Below are 17877 nucleotides of genomic sequence, written 5' to 3' on the forward strand. Positions count from 1 at the left end.
ACCTGAGTGGCTCATCTTCTGGCAGCATATCAGACAATGTTCTGCTGCTATTCATAAGGTTTTCACTGGCCAAATTTTTAAGAAGTAGATCTCCAGGTCCTTCTTCCTGGTCTGTCTTAGTCTGGAAGCCCTGCTGAAACCTGTCTGCTATGGGTGACCCTACCGATATTTGAAATACTGGTGGCATAGCTTCCAGCATTACAACAACATGCAAGCCACCATAGTACGACACAATGACAGATGAGTGGTGGATTATGGAACATGTAGAGGTAATTTGCAGTCCTAGGCAGGTAAGCTAATTTCTAGACAGTGGAGTTTTTTCTTATCTTTTTATTACAGAATATCTTAAACATACATTAATAAAAATAAAGAGAATAATATGAAGAACTCCCGTTTATCCACCACTGAGCTTCAGGAATTATCAACTCATAGTCTTGTTTCATCTGTGTTTCCATCTACCATTCCCCACTCCCTACTCCCTGGATTGTTTTGAATTAAAAATTCAGATATTTCAGTATGCTTCTCTAAAGGTTAGGGTGTCTCTGTGTGTGTGTGTGTCTTAAAAACATAACCATAATGCAGTGATCACACCTACAATTTTTATAGCAAGTTCTTAATATCAAATATGTAATCTGGTTACATATTTCTCTTTCATTTTGTGTGTATATATTCACACACACGTATATGGTTTGCTTGAAGTGGGAGCCAAATAAGGGCCATGCTTTACAATTGTTTGGTGTGTTTATTAAATAACATTTGATCTGTGGGCTCTCCCTCCATCTCTTTTTTCCCCGTTATCAATTTTTATTAAAAGAAACCAGGTTGTTTTGTTTGAAAAGTTTGCCATAGTCTGATTTTTCTGATTGTGTACCTGCATTGACTTTTAACATGTTCTTTTGTCTTCTGAATTGCTTGTAAATTGATAAATTATTCAGATTCAGTTTTGATTTTTTTTCCTTTTTTTCACAAGAGTACTTCATACGAGTGTTTTGTGTTGCCATCAGGAGGTGCATAAGGTCTTGTTATCTCTTATTGTGATGCTATCAGCTCGAGATCATTACTTAGGTTTTTTAATTCAGCAAGGGTTGCAAAGTAGTGAAATTCTATTATTCCTTCTTCATTTTATTAGGTGGCATTCTTTTGGCTTGGTCTTCAACACTAAGTTGTTTAGGCTACTGTATAGCAGCACTGATACTGGGATAACTTAGTAAGGTTCTGTGGTGGAATTCCTTTAGGGAAAAGTACAAGTTCTTAGTATTGAAAATTCAGAGAAAACTTGGGGATGTTGAATAAATAGACTTTGTTCCGAGGACATTTGGGCCATAAATAGGTTAACACCCCATCATGAGATAAATAGCCCGTGACCTAGAGTGTGTAGTTGGTAATTGGTGTTTATTCTGTTAAGAGGTCAGTGTTCATATTCAGAAACTGCAAAAATAATTTGTGCAGGGCAGCAGTTATTTTCCTGAGCCAGATTTCTCACAAGAACTTGAGAATAGGCCTTCTGTGTGTGAATCAGATTAACAAAATATTGAGTTTACATAACAGCATATTTTGTGTTAAAAGGTGTCAAAGGACTTGAATAGCAGCATTTCCCAATGTGCTGCTTGACAAAAGGGTCCTGGGGTCTAATAAACTTGGGAAACAATGTATACTTTATCCTCTTTTGAAATGTCATAGTACATACTAACATGTAAAAGACCTATAGTAAAGAAACCTGTTTAACATTAATTTAGCATTTTTCAAATTGATCTGATCACTGAACCTTTTTCTGTCCTTATAACATTTTGAGGAACTAGTGATCCAAGGAACAATTTTTGAATTAGAGGATTTGAACGAAAATCCATTGCTGTGAAGTTGATTCGACTCACAGCAACCCTATAGGGCAGTGTAGAACTAACTGCCCCATAGGGTTTCCAAGGAGCAGCTGGTGGATTCAAACTGCCAACCTTTCGGTTAGCAGCCAAGCTCTTAATCACTGTGCCACAGAGCTCCAACTTTACGTAAAATTTGTAACTCATTAATCTTCACAACAACCTTGCAGTAGGTGTACTGTTGTTATCCCTATTTTACAAATGAAGAAACTGAGACACAGAGAGCTTAAATTGTGCAGAGCTGGTGACATACAGAGCCAGGATCGGAATCTAGGCAGCCCGGGTCCAGAGTACATGTTCATAATACAGTCACTGTTGTACATTATAAGGTATGGCAGGTTGAGAGCATGAAATATAAATAGATAAAAAGAGGGCTTAAAATCTGTTTAGAGGGAAGAGATATATATATATTTTTTAACTTCCAGGCAATCAGGCCCATAAGAGAAGAATGTGGAGAGCTGGCTGTATCCTAGTGAAGACAGAAAACATGAAGATCAGGGAGCCATTATCCGTAAAAAAGGTATACCTGAAGAAGAGGTAGATTAGATGCAGGTAGAAGGCTGAGTTAAGAAGACACTGTTAATACTAGACTTAGAAGTGAATTAGCAGTCACTTACTAAGACTCCCTCATTTCATACATGAGACCTGAGGTTACACAGTTTGTTCATGGACTTGTAGTAATAATAGCTCATCACATTTATACATTGGGTTAAAATTTTCTTATGGATTCTCATTTGATCTTAACATCCCTGACAGGTCATTAGGTAGATTCTATATTTTCCACAGCACAGGTGGTTCTAGAATCTAGGCTTTCTGCATCTTAAAGACTGATGTTTTCTTAGAAAACATTTTGCTTAGTGAAATAAGTCAGTCACAAAAGACAGTGTGATCTCACTTATACGAAATAAGCAAACATTTAGAAACCAAAAGTTATTAGTGTTACCAGCGGCAGGGAGGGAGGGGGAAAGAGATGGTTTTTGCCTAGGGTACATTGGTTATATGGTAATGGTGGTGGGAATTTGGAAAGAGTGAAAATGGTTGCTCAGTGTAATCAGTGTCATGGAATTGTACATGTAGAAATTATTGAATTGCTGTACGGTATGTTTTGTTGTATGTATTTTCACCACACACACACAAAAAAAACCATAAGAGGAATAAACTTCTTTAATAAACTGTGTTCTCTCAAAAAAAAAAAAAAAAAAAGCTAATCTTTTGTATAGTACATTACATTTCCTCAGTTCTTGATGATTAACGTGTGTTAAAATGAGATAAGGATTTGGGTCAGAAAAGAAAAGCTGCTTTTAACAAATGGAAATAACTCCCTCCCAAATGTAAAAAGAAATGTATGCTTGTTGTAAAAAATAATTTTTTAAGACAGTATAAGAAGGTATAAAAAAAGCAAAAGCCATCTGTAATCCCACTATCCAAAATAACCGCTGTTAAATTCTGATGTTTAGTTCTCCAGATTTTTTCTATATCTACTGGTTGGGTTTTATCTGTATATAAAGAGATTTTTTAAAAAGCCTGTACATATCATTTTATTATCTGAAATCTTGCATTCTTGAAAGAGGACATTGATCGGGATTTGCTTTCTTGCCTCTATTACTGCAAAAAGGCACATACAGGGAAAACAGGCATAAAATGGTGATGTCCTGGGCAGATTGAGATACATGTAGTCCACTCCTCCCCAAGCCCCCAAAACACACACTAATAGCTGACCTGTTAGTAAAGGCTGGGTGAATAGGTAAAACATGTGTTTGAAAATAGGTTAATTTAGGGAGGGAATGAATAGCTTTTCTATAGAACTTGAGATTATTGATTATGGTGTAATTTGATAGAAAAGACTTCCTTTTGCACTGTGCTAGATTAAAAGATAAGTGACTCAGACCTCCTTAAGCAAACATTGAGAAAAGAAAAAATGTAGTTCTCTTGGGGTAGTCTGTATGTGGACTCTTAATGTGTGTGTGAATAACCATCTCTGATTGTCAGTACAATTGGTGTGGTGGGAAGGGAAAGGAGCCTGTTGTGTTAAATCATAAAAGCACATCGGATACTCGCTTTTGTACCGAAGTCAATTCTCAAAGAACAACCTATAGATTTTTTTTTTTTTGGTGATGTAATTTATGCAGTGGAATTGTTCATGTAGAGATTGTTGAATTGCTGCATGTTTTGTTGTGTATATTTTCACCAGTGCTTGGTAATCATTCTCTCTCTGCCCGAACAGGTTTTCAGAATAGTCTTAGTCAGATTTTTTTCTTTTTTAAGATTGGATTATATTTTACTTACACCTCTCTGTATTTCGTTGTTGATTTTAAGTTGATGGTAAGGCTTCTATTTTTTAGCTCTTCTGGTTCCTTTTTCTCCCCAAATAAATTTTTAAAATAAGCTTGCCTATAGCCACAATAAATGTTACTTGGATCTTGATAGGTATTGCGTTAAACCCATCGATTAATTTGGGGAGAATTAACATTTTTACAATATTGAGTCTTCCAATCGAAGAACATGGTATGTTTCTTCATTTATTTAGATTTTCTTTGATTTCTTGCATCAGCATTTTATAATTTTCAGCATATAAATCCTGTACATGTTTTGTTAGATTTGTGCCTGGTATTTCATCAAATACATATTTAAAAAAACTTTTTATCGAAGTATAATATACATTTATAGATATGAACATATAGTAACTGTACAGCTTGATGAGTTCTACAGGGTTGGGCCTATTTTTAAAGTCTACTATTTTTTTGTCAACCTGAGAGATTTTTCAGGAGGGAGTTTGGTAGGGTTCAAGAAGACGAAACAAGGAAAGCTTCCCATTTCTCCCAAGTCAGATTTTCATAGGGTGGCTTTATTATTTTCTTTAAAAGTGTGTTGTCAAGACAATAGACATATTCAAAGAAAGTTGAACACAGACACATTTCCAAATCAGTTTTACCCTTCAGATTTTTTCTGCTATAACTTATTCCATCATGTTACAGTAGAGATTTGCCCAGACGTTTTCTGATATAGAAATTCATAATATTTTAAAACAACGAAGATGTGGGTTGACGACTTAAGAGATGGAAAGTTCTGCCTTCCCGTCATTTTTGTTGAGTCCAGCCATTCCCTGCCCTTCAGCTTCCTTCTGTGTACTTTGTACAAGCACAAGCTTAAGCAAACTTGTCATCTTGCTCTCTGGCTTTTATCTTCCTTGCAGGCAACTTAATATATATGTTTATGGGAGAAGTATTTTTCTTTCAGCTTTGTTTCTGAGCAAGAGTTATAAATCTTACTCTGAGTTTATAGAGGTGGTATCACTGTATTACTTAAAAATGATTATGTCACGAGGAAATGAAAAGTGATATTTGCTTGGTACAAGTACTCTTGTGAATTAATGAGTTTATTACACAGGCTGCATCAGGAAAGATATGGTTACTAATGGGAAAAAAACAAAACAAAACACTGTTTACTTCCAGTGTATACTATTATTGTAAAAGATAATCTTTTTTTTTTTTTTTCTCCTTTCATGTTTGAATCATCAGGGCTCAACTGTGCCCAATTCAGCCATTTCTACCTTCCTCTCCAATTCTTTATTTTGAAAATTTCTCAAATCTATAAAGAATATGAAGACCCATATAATTTTCACTAGATCCACATATTGTAACATATTGCTGTAATTGCTTTTTTCTTTTCCTCTAAACACATACGACTCATAGTGACCCTATAGGACAGAGCAGAACTGCCCAATAGGATTTCCAAGGAGCACCTGGTGAATTCGAGCTGCCAACTTTTGGTTAGCAGTCAAGTCGGAAGCAACTCGATGGCAATGGTTTTGTTGTTGTTGTTGTTAAACACACACATTTTGCTTTAAGTGAGAGCAAGTTGTAGTCGTCACTGATACTCCTCTCCCCACAGTACTGTACTGTGCATCTCTTAAAGACCGTCTTCAATGTGACCACAGTCCCATTATCACATGAAAATAAGAACATTTTCAACGTAACCATAGTACCTTTATCACACCTAAGGAAAATAACATTAGTTCAACATCTCGTGGATTGTCTGTATTTAAATTTTCCTAGTTGTTGCACGCATGTCTTTTATAGCTGTTCCCTCCCTCTTCCCCAAGGTCCAATCACATTCACATATTGTTTTTGGTTTTTCGGTCTCTTTTAACCCAGAACAATCCTACTGCCTTTTTTTTTTTTAAATTTAAATAACAGTAATTTAATGGAGTCTAGGCCAGTTGTCTTGTAGACTGTCCTACAAATCTGAATTTGCTGATTGTTTCCTTTGGTCCTATACGCAGAGTAAACCTTTATTGCATGAACACTATGTACATGATGTTGTGTACTTCTTGCATTAGCTCAGGAGGCGCTTAATGTTACCTTCTTCCGTTATAAGTGATGCGAAATTTGATCACTTGCTTAAGGTGGTGACCACCACCAGGTCCCTGGACTGTAAATAACATTTTTCCCTCTGTAGTTAATGAGTAACCCAGCGGATGGTACAAAATTGCTGTCTCCCTCCATTTTTTCCCAGTGGTTTTAGCATTCTTGGGAAAATGACCCTTGCCTGAATAATTCTTTTTTTTTTTTTAATTGTAGTAGAAATATATATACTAAAACATTTGCCAATTCAACACTTTTTACACACACAATTCAGTGACGTTGATTATATTCATTGTGTTTTGCCACCATTACCACTACCCTTTTCCAGATTATTCCACCACCATGAACTGAAACTGAGTGCCCTTTGAGCATTGATTCCTGCTTTCCCCTCTCACCTCTGGTAACTACTAATAAGCTTTGGGGTCTCTACCTTTGCCTGTCTCATATAAGTGGGATTACAAAATATTTGTCGACTTGTGTCTGACTTATTTCTCTCAGCATAATGTTTTCAGGGTTCATCCATGTCATACACGTATCAGGACTTGTTTTTCTTTATGACTGAGTAAATATTTCATTTTATTTATATATGTGGTTTTACACACACACACACACACACACACACACACACACTTACCCATTCATCTGTTGATGGATGTTTAGGTTGTTTCCACCTTTTGACTATTGTGCATAGTGCTGCAATGAACACTGATGTACAGATCTTTTTTTTAATAAAATATTTTTTAGGTAATATATACACATAGTAAGAAACCCAAACAGTACAAAGTATGTTAGAATAAAATGTATGTCTCCCTTTTATTCCCTATCCTAGTTTCTTTGATTTTTTCCATAATTAACTCTTACCAGTTCTTACGTATCCTTTCAGGGATTCTAAACCTCTCCAGTCGTGCGTTGGTGTATGGTCATGTATTTGTATGCTTTTTTTCCTCCTTGTACAGATGGTGGCATATTGCAGGTTATTCTACATTTTATGTGTTTTTAACTTAATATATCACAGTTATCATTCCATTCAGTACATTCCAGATCAACTCAGATCATTCAGTTTAATGATTGCTTTGAATTACAGTATATTTTATAATTTATTTAACCAGTTTCTTGTTGATGGACTTTTGATGGTCCCCCCCCCCCCCCACCTTTCTTCTCTTCTAAACAAGGCTGCAATGAATAGGAAATTTCTTAGTTTAAGTGATGACTTAATTCCTTGATTAAAAGTGCAGTGTGACAATGTTGATTGAGCCTACTTCCATTGAGCATACCTTCTCAATACTCTTAAAATTCATCTCTTCACAAGCCCTGTTGTTGCTCTTTTATTTTAGACCCTCATCTCAACTTCTGCAGTGGCCTGCCATTGACCTCTTGTGTCCTGACCTGTTCTTCTCTTCATTGCTTTAGTGTTATCCATAGCTCCTGAGGGTGTGGGGGTTACTATTAGGAAACCTTATAATATTGTAATTGCTTACGTATCCTTATTCTGTTTGGGGCTCTGAGTCCTTTAAGAGCACTGTGCTTGGGGTTTAGTAGGCCTACTTAGGGATACATTTTGCATATTTTTGTCAAGTTCCTTGTAGTAATAAGTTGGAATACCTTTGTTAAAACTAACATATAGAAGATTTTTTTTAATACACAAAAAGGACCAGCCTTAATTAGTGAATGTGCTAGGGGTTTATCCAAAGAATACCAGAAAGATGTTTATCTTTGTTTCTTGACTGTGTAAAGGCATTTGACTGTGTGGATCTTAACAAATTATGGATAACATTGTGAAGAATGGGAATTCCAGAATAATTAGTTGTGCTCATAAGGAACCTCTACATGGATCAAGAGGCAGTTGTTTGAACAGAACAAGGGGATATTGTGTGGTTTAAAGCCAGGAAGGGAGTGCATCAGGGTTGTATCCTTTCACCATACTTATTCAGTCTGTATGCTAAGCAGATAATTCAAGAAGCTGGACTATATGAAGAAAAGTGGAGCATCAGGATTGGAGGAAGACTTATTAACAATTTACAATATGCAGATGATACAACCTTGCTTGCTGGAAGTGAAGAGGCCTTGAAGCACTCGTGAAGACCAAAGACCACAGCCTCCAGTAGGGCTTATACCTCAACATAAAGAAAACAGAAGACCTTACAACTGGACCAGTAAGCAATATCATGGCAAATGGAGAAAAGATTGAAGTTGTCAAGGATTTCATTTTGTTTGAATCCACAATCAACATCTATGGAAGCAGCAGTCAAGAAATCAAGAGACGCATTGCATTGGGCAGATCTGCTGCAAAAGACCTCTTCAAAGTGTTAAAAAGCCAAGATGTCACCTTGAAGACTAAAGTGCACCTGACCCAAGCCATGGTGTTTTCAGTCGCCTGGACAAAGAATAAGGAAGACCGAAGAATTGACCCCTTTGAATTGTGGTGTTGGTGAAGAATGTTGAATATACCCTGGACTGCCAAAAGAATTAACAAATTTGTCTTGGAAGAAGTACAACCAGAATGCTCTTTAGAACCAAGGATGGCGAGGCTTTGTCTCATATACTTAGAACATGTTATCAGGAGGGACCAGTCCCTGGAGAAGGACATCATGCTTGGTAAAGTAGAGGGTCACCAAAAAAGAGAAAGACCCTCAACGAAATGGATTGATACAGTGGCTGCAATAATGGGCTCAAGCATAACAACGATTCTGAGGATGGCGCAGGACTAGGCAGCAGTGTTTCATTTTGTTATACATAGGGTCGCTATGAGTCGGAACTGACTCAATGGCACCTAACAACAACAAATATATATATATTTGATAAAGAGACAAAAAGGTGACTTTAAAACCAGTTAGTGATTAGTATCATATCTACCCCCACCCCCCCACTGTTTCTTTTGATACCAGTGGCTCTTTCAGATAATTTTTGGATTTTATTTCTTACCGAAAGCATATTTATACACAAAGTTATGTGTTTGAGGAGCTACCCATAGTACCTACTTCCTTTTTAGGAAGATGATATTTATGCTATTTGTCCATTCTTTCTTTTAGGGAGCCATTTGAAGTGTAAATTGGATATATCAGTGGGAGTTCAGTGAGGATAAATTTACTAAAAATGTTACGATTGCAGTGGTTTAGGCTGTCCTCTGTAAATACCAGAAGGCTGACAGTTCTGAAGAAGAAGGAGGGTTTCTCTACGTACTGTTTGATGAGGACCACTGACGTCATTACCCCTTTGGAAAATCTACTTTTGTTGAAGTATTGTCTGGTTCATGGCCATGGGTGAGCTGCAAATTAAGGAATCTGTGTGTCCTGACATTTCCTTTTGAAATTCTGGACTAATTGCATCTCTTAGCATAACAGGTGTTTGAAGTTGCCAAATTGGTAATTTTTTTTTAATATTTTACTGTGCTTTTTGGTGAAAGTTTATACAAAAATTAGGTTCTCATTTAACAATTTCTATATATATTGTTCAGTGACTGGTTACATTCTTCACAAAATATCAGCATTCTTGTTATTTCCATTTTGGTTGTTCTGTTTCCATTCATCTAGCTTCCCTGTACCCCCACCTTCTCATCTTTGGTCTAAGGTAAATGTTAAACATTTGATTTCATCTAGATGATTGTTTTGAAGAGCACAGTACTTGCAGGTGATATTTATTTTGTGGGTCAATCTGTTATTTGATTGAAAGGTGACTTCTGGGAGTGTTTTGAGTTTCAAGTTTAAAGAGTATTGCAGGGCAATAGTCTCGAGGATTCATGTAGTCTCTGCCTAGTAAGTCTGCCATTTTTTTTAGGAATTTGAGTTTTCTACATTTTTCTCTCATTCTATCCGGAGCCATCTGTTGAGTCCCTGGTCTGTATGATCGGTAGTGGTAGCTGGGCACCATCTAGTTTCCAAGGATTATTTCATTAAAAAGTGTATCGATGTTCCAGAAAACGTAAAGTTTGATAGTAGCCATTGATTGGAATCATTAAATTGAAAACTAAATCTTGAAAAACATAATAAATTTGCTTATAGCTCATAATGATAAACTTTTTGTACTAGAAAATTGTGGTGGCATTTTTTTGTTTATTACTGTTTGTCAACAAAAGTTAATGTGAAAAAAGAAAGTTAACGTTTTTCTAATGTTATGCTAAGTTCAGTGAAGGACTCTAGTAAAGAAGAAACTTAAAATAGCTGATGTTACTTCCCTTTGGGGAATATGTGGTTAACAATTAGAAATCATTCAGGGCAACACTTAACTAACATCTAGTTTTACAGTTTTCAAAGTGCTCCTATATAAGAGACATAGAAATTCCAAAATGAAAAAGATAATTGTGAGTTAAGGTTATTAGAGCAGGTTTAATTAAATTAAAAAAAGTAGCTCTGAATTAGTACCTGAAGGTAAATGAATGTTATCTGCTTTTATTGCTTTGTTTGTCTAGAAAGTGCTGGAAGGCTTCAGAATTTGATGTGCTAACTTGTAGGAACTATTAAATCTGTTCCTTTCTTCAAATCTTTCAGCCTTCCTCATTCATTTCATTTTTAGAAAGATGGTGGTTGTGTTAATTGATTTATTTTCCAGTCCCTTGGTAGTTTTTTTTTTTAAATGTATTTCTTGTGCTTTAGGTAAAGTTTACAGATTGAGTCAGTCTCTCATACAAAAAGCCATACACACCCCGCCGTGCACTCCCAGCTGCTCTCCCCTTAATGTGATAGCACACTCCTCCACCCTGTATTCCCCACGTCCATTCACCTAGCTCCTGTCCCCCTGTTCCTTTTCATCTCTCCACCAGACAGGAGTTGCCAGCATAGTCTCATGTGTCTACTTGAGCCACGAAGTTCACTCATCAGCATTATTGTCCATCTTATAGTCCAGGCCAATCCCTGTCTGTAGAGTTGGTTTTGGGAATGGTTCCAATCTTGAGCTATCAAAGGGGTCCGGGGACCATGACCATTAGGGTCCCTCTGGTCTCAGTCAGATCTTTAAGCCTGGTTTTTATAGGAGAATTTAAAATCTGCATCCCATTGTTCTCCTGCTCCATCACGGATTCTTTGTTGTATTCCCTGTCTGGGCAGTGAATGGTGGTAGCCGGGTACCATCCCTTGGTAGCTTTTCTAACTCTACTTTTCATTGATGAATTTGGCAATTTATATATTTAATTAAATTTGAATTTGTGCTTTGGACCAGGAGGGGGAAAAAGAACAGTTGGCCTTTAGTGGTATAAATCATCACTGTGAATTAAAACAAAAACAGCAGCAATTTTTCTTTCCTTTGCCAGTATTTAGCTGGTTCATCAGGATTGTGAATTGGTAGTTCTTCTGGAATACAAGTGAAAATCCATTAGTTTGATTTGATTTTGTCTATAGTTCTTTACTTGCTGACTAAGCACGTCTGCTTCCTGGTTTTGTTTGACTAGTTCTAATTATTGATGTAGCAAAACAATTTGCCAGCAAGCTCAGCAAGTCTTTTCCTTTTCTAACTGTACTTACTTTCCAAATAGCAATAGTAACAAAAAGGCTTTTCCTTTTTATTTTATTATCTGTTTGATTTTGTGCAGCTAGACATGATAGTTTGTGTGGTTTCATGGGTAGAGTGCTAAAATCAATCATTCAGCCTAATGAAACCCTCTAAAAAAGGAGGTACGTGGGGCAGGGGAGGGACAGATGGGTCCCTGCGTACACCTAAGTTTCAGTTGCAGAACTTTGCAAATAGGGCTGTCCTTTCTGCACTCCCAGAAATACCGTTGTTAAGTGTCCTGATTGACTCCTTCCTTTTATGAATCTCTGAGTACTGTGTATGTGGGGGGAGGGAATGACAAGTTCAGTTTTAAATATGGGGAATTTGAGATTCCTTTGGAACATTTGGCGTCCTGGTGGTACAGTGGTTAAGAGCTTGGCTGCTAACCAAAAGATTGGCAGTTTGAATCCACAAGCCGCTCATTGGAAACCCTATGAGGCCGTTCTACTCTGTCCTATAGGGTTGCTCTGAGTTGGAATCGACTCAACAGCAACTAATTTGGTTTGGGTTTGGAACATTCAAGTAGGAATATCATGTTAGCAGTGGATATTCAAGTTTGGAGCTCAGGAGAGAGAAATTAGGATTGGAGTCATTAGCATGTGAGAGGTAGGTGAAGGCCTTGAGAGTGGTTGGGATTCCTCCAAAGATGTATGTACTCTGAGAAGAAATCAGAAATGGCCTGAAGACAGAATGCACAGGGTCTGTCCACTGTGGTACCACGACATTGGGATCTGTTCTTTTAAAGTACTCCTATTTTATCATTTCAGAGTAAGATAAAATCCGGGTTTAAATTATATTCAATATAAATAATGAGCTACATCAATTCAGCTTGCTCAGTTCAATTCAGCAAATATTTATTGTGGTCCCTCTATGTGCCTTACCTTTGTTAAGCACTGGGGATATAACGATAAACAAAATTGACACTGTCTTAACTTCATGGACCTTATAGGCTAGTGTGAAAGAAGGACATTAGGTAAATAATTACACAAATATTACATAATTGTGAACTGTGCAAGGTTCTATGAAGGTAAAGTACTGGGTTCTGTGTGAGCATTTTGATAGAGATACTGGATCTCACAGGTGTCATCAGGTACAGCTTCTCTGAGGAACTGTTTTAATTCAGCTAATTATTGAGCATCTGATATGTTCCAGGTACTGGGCTGTTTAATTGTGATCTCGTGAATAGGCATTAACTGGGTGAAAGAAAGTCTTTTGCAGCTGGTTTGCCTAATAAAATATGCCTTTGATTTCTTGACTGCTGCTTCCATAGATATTAGTTGTTGATCCAAGTAGCATGAAATCATTGACAACTTCAGTTTTTTCTCCATTTATTTTGTTATTTATTGGTTGAGTCGTGAGGATTTTCATTTTCTTCATATTCAGGTATCTTTGACCTTCGTCGGTAAATGCTTCAAGTCATCTTTGTTTTGGCAAGCAAGGCTGTGTCATCTGTATATTGCAGTTGCTAGTGAGTCTTCCTCCAGTCCTTTTGCTGCATTCTTCTTTATGTCGTCCAGCTTCATGGATTATTTGCTCAGCAGACAGATTGCATAAGTAAGGTGAAAGCATACAGCCCTGCGACATTCCTTTTCCAGTTTTAAACCATGCGTATCCCCTTGTTCTGTTGGAACAGCTGCCTCTTGATCCGTGTACAGGTTCTGTATGAACACAATTAAGTGCCCTGGAATTCCAGCTCTTTGTAATATTATCTGTAATTTGTTATGATCCACACAGCCCCAGGTAAGGCTGAGCATTGCTTTGTTCTCTTAATTACTATGAAGCAGACAGGTCTGTGCCTTGGTTTTACAGCATCTTGAGCCTGACTTCCGAAACCTCACGAACTCTCTGATCTCTTCTTACCTCTCTGCACTCTTAACCTTGTTTGCAACTATTCTTGTTAATTTAGGTGCTTACCGTTTTTCCCTAGTATTTTATTGTTCCGTCACCTCTCATCACCTGTCTTCCCTCAAATTCTGTTATTTTTTTTGTTTGTTTTCAGAACCCCTGGTTCCTCAGTAACTCTGACCTTCATCACTATCCTTGGTGATCCCATCATTCTTCTAGGGGTTTTCTGGATCATTCCCTCCTTTGGATACTTGTAGCAAGGAATGATATTAAAATTCAGATACATCTGGATTCTTCTGACCTTTGCATCTGGGGATTCTTAATTTATTTTAATTTTCAAAGTGTTCTTGGGAGGGGAGATTGGGACCATGTGTAGATGTTATGTGACTGGTAACCGTATCTGTGGTCAGGGGGTAATAATAATGATGATAGTTATCATTTATTGAGGACTTACTATGTTTCAGTACTGAGAGGTAGGTAGAAGAGTTTGTCTCTGTTAAGTTACAGTGTCTATTAAAAATAAATAATAGCAAGCAAAATGAAACAGCACCTAAAGTTAACATACCAGGTGTGAGTGGGATTGATTCCAGGAATATAAGAATGGCTTAACCCAGACAAATCTGTTAACATTAAGAAAATTCATGTTATATTGAGATATACTAAAAAGGCATTTGATGAAATTCAGCATCCATCTCTACTAGATACCTATTAAGAAGGCAGGAATAGAGTTTTCTTTTTTTAATGATTAAAAATTACATATCACAAAACAAAAGGAAAATACTAATGGCATTGGCTGTAAAAATCAGGTGCAAGACAGAAATACCCACTTTCACCACTATTATCAATAATGGAATTGAACAATAAAATAAAATAAATATTATATATTCTAGAGCGAGTTCATCCAGAGGTGCCTCAAAGGAAAGGCCTCATAATCTGTTTCTAAAAAAGTTGGCCATCTAAAGCCCCATGGAACACAGTTCTATTCTGACATGAGGTCACCATGAGTCACGGTTGACTTGATGGCAACTGGTTGGTTGGCTGATATATTCTAGAGATTGTTGTTTTTGTGAATGATTTTATTGAGCACTTAGAAATCCCTTAGAAAAAATCTGACTAAATAATCAAAACAAGAGTACCATGAGGTGGCTGATTACAGAATAAGCAAAAATCAAAAACTGAGAAGCATCTTAGCTACAATGACCAGGAATATATATAATGAGAAAAAAAAATCCCTTTGGAGTTGGAACAAAGAACATAAAATACCTAGGAATGAACTGAAGAAGAAATGTAGAGAAATTTAAAAAGGAGAAGCTTTTAATAAATGGAGAGATAACCAATGCCCTCGATAGGAAGAATCCACATTTTAGGCAGTCAGTTCTTCAGTTAATATATAAAATCAGTGTCAACGGAAGTCACCTTGGATAGTTCTAAAACTCAATAAAATATATCTTCAGATTATCTGGAAAATAAACAGGAATTGCAAAAAAAATCTATTAAAAAATTAGAGACTGAATAATGTCCTGACTTACCAAATATTAAAAATTATGGTAATTAAAAAACCATGGTTCTGGCATAAGAATAGACAGATTACATCAGACAGTATCAATAGGAAAGAACTGAGAGTCCAGGAGATCCAGCTACACATAGGAAGTTAGTATGTGGTGAACGTAGCATGTGATAAAGATGCTGTTCCAAATGCGTGCACGTACTCTGCATCCCAGTGTGCACAAGGATGTTAACTGTGCTCACTTACAACAGGAAAACAGCCTAAATATCCATCCATAGTGAAGAGGTAACTACAATGTGCTCTATTCATATGATGCCAAAGCATAAACTTTATATTATAAAGAAGTTAACGCAATATAATTTTTTAAATGTTCAGAACAGCACTTTCCAGCTACTGACCGGCCAAGGTCCTTAACTTTCTATGGCTCAATTCTTTGTGTGTAAAATGAGGATAATAAGAGAATCTCTGTGGTTATTCTGAGGGTTCAATGAGATAACACGTATAAAGTGCTCAGAATAATTGCCTGAAACATAGCACACACTCAGTAAAAGTAAGTTAATATTATTATCATTATTATTTTATTATCACTAGCTCTACTGTAAATTGGTTGTGTATATATCTGGAGATGTATATAAAATTATTAAAGACTAGACTACAAGAGTAGATGACTAAACGCATCATGGTGATTGCCGGTGGTTGATGTGGGGGTGGTGTAAAAGAGAACAGCAACTTTATTTGTTGTTTCCATTCTTTTATTTTTAAAATGGTTATATAAGTAGGATAAAATTTTAACACTTGTTAAATGATGGTGGAAGAAACACAGGAAGTGTTTTTTTTTTTTAATTCTCTCTGATTCTTTTTAGTTTTAAAATTTTCTCAAGAAAAGAAAAAACAAAAATTTATGTGACCATATTGTTTCCAATTACAATATAATCGAAAGTTACTATCCTTGTTCCATTAGTGTCTTAATTTAGGCTATATAAAAATGAAGAGATATCTTTATACTCCCACTCCTCACTTACCAAGATGGTTAGCTTCCTAACCAGGTTATTATGCAAATTCAGCTATTACATGAAAGTGGAGAATGACCACATCAGATCACAAAATGGGGAATGGCTCCATCATTACAAAACTGCCAGATTGCGTCATTGCATAACTATCAAACCACTGAGAATTGTGGCCCAGTCAAGTTGACACATAACCTTAACCATCACAGCTAGCATATACCTCAGAGTTCATTACTGCCAAATGTAGGTTGTTAATGCACGGAATAGTTGAATAGTAGATTTTTTACTATTGTAGTAAATGTGAAATGTTGGATAACAAGATAGTTGGTAAGTGAGGAGTAGGTCTCATTGGCTTGTTTTTATAAACAGTATCTTAACCATAAGGAGCCCTGGTGGCACAGTGGTTAAAGTGCTTGGCTGCTAACCAAAAGGTCAGTGGTTTGAACCCACCAGCCGCTCCCCTGGAGTAAGATGTGGCAGTCAGCTTTTGTAAAGATTTACAGCCTTGGAAACCCTATAGGAAGTTTTGTTCTGTCCTGTAGGGTCTCTAGAGTCAGAATTGACTCAATGGCAGTGGCAGTGGGTTATTTTAACCAAAAAGAAAAGAAAAAAAATCCCTGAAGGTTTCTTCTTTAAAAGGATTGATTTTAAGCTGTCTTCTAACTATAACATAGAAGGTTTAGAAAAGAAAAATTAAATAACATTGGTTTAATGGTGTTTGTCCATTCTTTAGGTACACCGAAATCTCCAGAGTTATGGAACAAATACCCTAGAGATGATATATCCATCAGCCTTCTGCCTTAGACACTCTGAGATAGTTTTACATACAACTTGTCATTTTGCATGTGTATTATAGATAAATGTCTGAAACACAACCTCGAGGTATATTCTGATGATGCGTTCTGTGAAACAGATGAATCCTCAGTGCATCAAATATAAGGGGCTGATGCTTTTCAAAATAATTATGATTAGCAGAGGACGTTCAAAGATTAAAATACTGCATGAAATGATAAAATTGTGAGTTACTGGATAAGTACTTAACACATTATGTCATGGGCAAAGGAAGAATAAAAAAATCAACAAAACCCAGTTCATCAAGGGTGTCCAAATTAAAAATCCTGGTTTCTTCAGTGTTAAAACACTTGTGATACATCAAGTGGAATGTCTAATATTTTCAAGCTGTAAGCCCTGCTCACATCAGCTATGACCAGCATTCCCTCCCTGCTGAAAAGTAAGAATAGGTACATTTTCTTCCTCACTAAAAAATAAAGTCTATAGTTGTTAATAGTTCATCAAATATTTTATAAAAATTAATTTTCAGACCACCCGTTTCAGAGTTAAACAAATATCTGCTGGCAGTATTATCCTGAGTATTAATGTCCCACAGTTGTTCAAAACCAAAGCAAAATCATTGATTGAATCAACTACTTACCAGTGTAGTTCTTGTTAACAACAACTGTCAGATTGGGGCTAGGTACAAACAGTCATTGATAATTGATTCTTTTTTTTTTTTTTCGTTTTCTCTAAAACTCCAAGAAGGTATATAGTAGGTTCACGAAGTTTATAGCTTTATGTTCACAGGAGCCTGGATGGAGCAAGCAGTTTATGATTGGCTGCTGACCTAAAGGTTCTAACCCACCCAATGGCTCTGCAGAAGAATAGGCTTGGCAGTCTGCTTCCGTAAAGATTATAGCCCAGAAAAGCCTATGGAGCAATTCGGCTCTATAACACATAGGGTTACCACGAGTCAGAATCAACTCAACGGTAGCTAACAACAGCAACAACATAGCTTTACAGTT

The 17877-nt window shown here is 36.5% G+C and overlaps 1 protein-coding gene across 13 annotated transcripts in view; it reads left to right on the forward strand.

The window, feature by feature from the left end:
• HERC1 (HECT and RLD domain containing E3 ubiquitin protein ligase family member 1) overlaps positions 1-17877 on the forward strand; it is a 197025-nt gene that overhangs the window by 19744 nt on the left and 159404 nt on the right. The window contains exon 2 of one of the 13 annotated variants that reach the window (XM_064267423.1): positions 2300-2394. The exons of the other annotated variants lie outside the window; for them this stretch is intronic. The gene's annotated coding sequence lies outside the window, so the exon portion shown is untranslated. The remainder of the gene's footprint in view (positions 1-2299; positions 2395-17877) is intronic. 13 annotated transcript variants of the gene reach the window in all.

The sequence above is a fragment of the Loxodonta africana genome, chromosome 13 (assembly GCF_030014295.1).
Source record: "Loxodonta africana isolate mLoxAfr1 chromosome 13, mLoxAfr1.hap2, whole genome shotgun sequence".
Lineage (NCBI taxonomy): Eukaryota > Metazoa > Chordata > Mammalia > Proboscidea > Elephantidae > Loxodonta > Loxodonta africana.